Here is a 6000-nt window from a genome sequence, read left to right as displayed (position 1 = left end):
GGCTCAGATTTGACTCCTAGCCTAGAAATTTCCATATGCTGTGGATGTGGCCCTTAAAAAAAAAAAAAGGAAAAAAAGGACAGAAGATTTTGAATATACATTGTTCCAAAGAAAATATACAGATGGTCAATAGCATTAATCATCAGGGAAATGAAAATCAAAGCCACAATGAACTATCATCTCATATCTGTAAGAATGGCTCTTGTCAAAAAACAAGCATTGACATTCTGTTACCTAAATTGCTTTATAGAGATTTTTTTTCTTTCTTTTCTTTTTAGGGCCACACCCATGGCAAATGGAAGTTCCCAGGCTAGGGGTCAAATTGGAGCTGTAGCTGCTGACCTACATCAGAGCCACAGAAACGCCAGATCCGAGCCTCACCTGCGACTTACACCACAGCTCACGGCAACGCCGGGTCCTTACCCACTGAGTGAGGCCAGGGATCAAACCTGCAACCTCATGGTTCCTAGTCAGATTTGTTTCCACTGAGCCACGACAGGGAACTCCCAATAGAGACTTTTTTTTATTTGCTTGTTTGTATTTTTAATTGAAGTATAGTTGATTTACAATGTGTTAATTTCTGCTGTACAGCAAAGTGATTTTAGTTGTGTGTATATATATATACATATTACTTTTATACTCTTTTCCATTATGATTTATCACATAATGTTGAGTATAGGTCCTGTGCTACATGGTAGGACTTTGTTGTTTATCCAATCTATATATAATTGTTTTCATCTGCAAACCCCATACTCCCATTTCATCCTCCCCACCTCCATGCCCCTGGCAACCACAAGTTTGTTCTCTGAGTCTGTTTCTCTATCATAGGTAAGTTTATTTGTGTCATATTTTAGATTCCACATATAAGTGATATTATATGGTTTTTGTCTTTCTCTTTTTGAGTTACTTAGCATGATAATCTCTAGGTTAATCCATGTTGCTGCAAATGACATTATTTCATTCTTTTTATGGATGAGTAGTATTCCACAGTACATATGTACTACATCACTTTTATCTAATCCTCTTGATGGACATTTAGGTTGTTTCTATATCTTTGCTGTGTAATAAGTGCTGCTGTGAACATAAAGGTGCACATATATTTTTGAATTATAGTTTTTTCCAAGATACATGCCCAGGACTGGGATTGTGGAATCCTATGGCAACTCTCTATTTCTTTTTTCTGAGGAACTCTATATTGTTTTCCATCATGGCTGCACCAGCTTACATTCTCATCAACAGTGTAGGAGGGTCCCCTTTTCCCAACGCCCTCTCTAGCATTTGTTATTTGTAGACCTTTTTAATGATGGCCATTCTGACAAATGTGAGGTATTATTGTAGTTTTGATTTGCAATTCTCTAACATTTGGTGATTTTAAGCGTCTTTTCATGTGACTTTTGGCCATCTGTATGTGTTCTTTGGAGAAATTTCTATTTAGGTCTTCTGCCCATTTGCCGATTTTTTTTTTTTTAATCTGAACTGTTTGTATATTTTGGAAATGAAGCCCTTGTTGGTTGCATCAATTGCAAATATTTTCTTCTATTCCACAAGTTGTCTTATGTTTTGTTCATGATTTCCCTTGCTGTGCAAATGCTTTTAAGTTTGACTAGGTCTCATTTATTTATGCTTTGATTTCTATTTCCTTTGGAGACTGACATAAGAAAGCATTGCTTTGACTTATGTCAGAGAATGTTTTGCCTATGTTCTCTTTTAGAAGTTTTATAGTATCATATCTTATGTTTAAGTATTTAAGCCATTTTGAGTTTATTTTTGTGTACGATGTAAGGGTGTGTTCTAACTTCATGGATTTATATGAATCTCTCCAACTTCCCCATCACCACTTGCTGAAGATACTGTCTTTTCCCCATTGTATAATCTTGCCTCCTTTGTCAACCATAGGTGTGTGGGCTTATTTCTAGGCTGTCTATTCTGTTGCATTGATATGTATATCAGTTTTTGTGCCAATACCAGTTGTTTTGGAAAGTATAACCTTGTAGTATTGTCTAAAGTTTGGGAGGCTATGCCTCCTGCTTTGTTCTTTTTCCTCAGAATTGCTTTGACAATTCTGGGTCTTTTATGATTCCATATGAATTTTAGGGTTATTTATTCTAATTATGTGAAAAATGTCATGGATAATTTGGTTAAATTTGTAAATTGCTTTCTTTAATCATTTTCTAGCAGTTTTTGAAAATGAGAATGGGGTATAAAGCTGATAACTAAAGACCCATGGACAATGAAATCCACGGCATGGTGGCTATTGAACACTTTGTATTCAGTGTTCCTCTCATCATTACCAAAGACAGTGGGTAAGTCATGCTCAGATCTGAGCTCCACTCCTTTGTGTGCAACTCTTTGATTCAAACAAATTTCATTTTAAAAACATATATAGTTTTGTCCTAGGATGTTTCTAGAGTTTGTTGAAGTTTTCAGAAAGGTTCTCTGTTCCTCGGAAGGCTCGGGGGTAGTTATATTGGGAGCCTACAACAGTGCTGTGCAACAGATGCTGGCCATTAGGCAACTTATAAAGCATCAAGGTCAGTCGATAGCATAAATACCTAGGGGACTTGGAAAAGTAAAGACAAGATATTCAGACTGTCTTGACTGTCAAAATCAAAATCTACATGGACACAAGTCAAAACATTAAAAGCCATATGGGCAACCCACCACTACAGAGAAATCTTTCAGTGAAAGGATTAACAGAGCTCTTATTAGCTGGAGTCTCAGAAGACAAAGCCATAAACTTGGTGAGCACAGATCAACATTTAAAAGCTGTTAAAACTCTTAATTCTAAGATTCCTATGCCAGAAGAAGTTGGTCAAGGAATGCATTGAATTTGTATTAGGTCACCCACCAACCTCAAAATTTTAGTGCAGTGAGGGACACCACAAAGTCCCCAACTCATTGGCGTATCCAGGTTAGGTATTAATTTGGCTCAAAGAGATCCAAGGCTTGGCCAAAGATCCTCAACTTTCAGAGAACTGTGTGTGCCACCTTCCAGAATATTTGCTTATTTCATGTCTGAGAACATTAAAAATAATAGAAAATGTTACCAAATTCTGGTAGATACTGGGGCTACCGTCTCTACTTTAAACCCCACTTGATTGGGAGCCTGAAGATGGGATCTTGGGAAAACTAGCAGAAACCAACAAAGAATGAGAATTCTTACCAGAGTCAGCTCTCTGGGATATCTGAATGGATAATGTAAAATTTCACACTATCCCTTCCTTACTAATCTGGATTTTTGTGAATTTGGTTTTGGGGTTCCCATTGGTTATCAGTCTTTTCAAGGGACAGTTATTGCTTTCTTGTTTGTCTTGTTTTATACCCCAAGAAGTTGACTTTGCTTTCTGCCTGCCTGGGGCACACAGGTTGTCGGTTCTTATATTTGCAGGCAGTCAGCCTGGCCAGGTAAAATAAGGTTACCCTTATTTGGTGCAGGGTCCTACCAACTGTTGCTAGCTCTTAAAGAAATTGTCTGTCTTTCTTTTGGCTGTCTTTAGGAGTGGCTCTGGTATCTTTTGTTATCTTTGTTACAGAATTTGTCAACAAGAAAGTTAAGATGATGGTTAAAATTTTAATGTCTCATGAAATGTTCATGAGCAATCCAAACATAATTGTTAACGGGCAAATAGATATAAATAAGATAAAAGTTTATAAATTATTTATGTTTTATGGTATGTCTATTTAGAAAGTTTCCAAATCTTTTTGATAACTGTAAAGTTACAGAGGTAAAATAAGTTAAATGATGAATATTAATTGAATATTGAGATCATTTCCAAATGAGTTAAAATACTGAAGCAGTATTATAGAGGAACTAAAGACATTTTGTTAAATCAGTAAACGTATGTTGTGCCACATTGAAAAATTTACAATGATGGAAGAATATACTTCTAGAAAGTATGAATGTATTTATAAATTTGCCAATCCACAGAATGCTAGTGTGACAGATAATCTATAATTGCTTACTTTTCAGTTTTCACTATGAATAAGGAATTCTTCTAATGAAGAATTTTAATCAATATATGCAATTAAAACTAGTTAGAAATAATAAAGGTAAAATGAGACAACTGTGTATTAAAAGCAGTTAAGAAAAGTAAAAAGACCGGTTGTTCCAGAAAGAAGAAAAAGTTATGACAAAATCTGAATGCATATTAAAAAGCTGTAGAAGATTTCTGGAAAAAAGTATCTTTGCCATGGTCAAGCTAGCTAAGATTAGAATGGATTTAAGTTTTTTTTTTTTTTTTAAAAATTAGTTTTAATAGCTAAAGTACACTGGTGCAAAATTAGAATTTCCTTTTCTCTGTTAAAAGGACAGTTTTCTTAGGCTGTTTATCCTGCTCTTAAAAAATTATAAACAGGGGTTTTCCTTTACCTTTTAAGTAATTGGCCTGGAGAGTAAAGATTTTGTGTCTTATCAAAATAATTTACTGTGCTTCGTTTTTTCTTTATCAGATCTTTAATTACTTAAGAGAAATTTCTTCTCAGTACTAAATGAGCTAAGTTTTGTTCACAACTATTTAACTTTCTGTTTTTACCTTTGTCTTTGCCAATTTGCTTATGTGGATAGTTTTTACAAACATCTCCCCAACATCTGATTCTAAATGAAGCTTTGACTTTGAGCTAAGTGTTCCTGGGATACCTCAGAAGATATATCTCTCATGTCTTTTAGATGGCCTAGTTATCAACCTGTTCTGGCTTCTCATTAACTGTGATAGTCTCTCCTACTTTTCTCCCTTTTAAACATACCTTTTAAGCCACCCTGACTTACATGGAAAACATACCAGGCAAGCATCAGCCTTGTTCTAATCGTTCTCTTAGCTTGAATTGCTCTTGACTGAAAGAAACACTAAAATATCTCTCATAGAACTTTAAATTTTCTTTTTCATTTGACATTCTTCATGAAGTCTTACCATGAGTACACCATAATTTAACCTTATTCCTGTACTTGTCTTTCTATAGGGAACCTCAAGTTATAGCAGTACTTAAATTTTTTATAGATGCGTAACACTTCATCACAGGTATATATGACAATTTTTTTATCAACTCATCAGGTGATGGACATTGGGTTGATTCCATCTTTTGGTTATTGTAAGTGCTTCTGTGAACTTGTGTACTCTTGAATTTGGTCGAGTATGTGCTTTCAATTCTTTTGGATAGATATCTCAGGGCAGAATTGCTGAGTAATATATAATTCCATGTTTAACTTTATTGAAAAAGACTCCAAGCTACTTTCTTCATGGCTGAACCATTTTTTCATTCCAAACAACTTTGTACTAAGTTTCCAATTTCTCCGCTTCCTTGCTAACTCCTGTAATGTTCTGGATATTTTTTCAGAATTTTGTTTAGTCATCCTAGTAGACATAAAATAGTATCTCACTGTTATTTTGATTTTCATTTTCCTGATATCTAAAACACTGAGCATCTTTCAAATGTTGCCAACCTGTATTCCTCATTTGGAGAATATATTAAAGTCACTTTGCCCAGATGTAGATTGAGCTGATAGCTTTTAAAACTAAATGATAAAAAGATAGTTCATGTATTATGGATATTAGGCCCTTAGTTTTACAAATATTTTCTCCTGTTTTGTAGGATGTCTTTACATTTTCTTGATAATATCCTTTGATGTACAAAGGCTTTTGATTTTGATTAAGACCAGTTTATCTAATTTGTTGCTTGTACTTTTTTGTTTCATAACTGAGAATCCATTGCCCAAAATATGGTGCTGATAACTGATCCCCAGTATTTCATATAATATTTTATAGCTTTAAGTACACTTATGTTGTTAATCTACTTTAATTTTTATATATGATGTGAGGTAGAGGTCCCAAATTCATTCTTTTGCATGCTGATATCCAGCTGTCCCAGCATCATTCCTTGAGGAGAATATTCTTTCCCCATTGAATGGTCTTGGCACCCTCTTAGGAAGTTAATTGACCCTAGATGTATTATTTCGGAACTCTCAATTCTGTTACTTACATATCTATACTCAGACCAGCATCACAT

General features: G+C 34.7%; 1 pseudogene; it reads left to right on the top strand.

The window, feature by feature from the left end:
- Positions 1 to 2223: 2223 nt before the first annotated feature.
- LOC125117320 (ADP-sugar pyrophosphatase-like) overlaps positions 2224 to 6000 on the top strand; it is a 57685-nt pseudogene continuing 53908 nt past the window's right edge.

Source organism: Phacochoerus africanus, chromosome 16, assembly GCF_016906955.1.
Source record: "Phacochoerus africanus isolate WHEZ1 chromosome 16, ROS_Pafr_v1, whole genome shotgun sequence".
Taxonomy (NCBI): domain Eukaryota; kingdom Metazoa; phylum Chordata; class Mammalia; order Artiodactyla; family Suidae; genus Phacochoerus; species Phacochoerus africanus.
The sequence above is the reverse complement of the archived record's forward strand: the minus strand, read 5'-3'. Positions and strand labels throughout refer to the sequence as shown.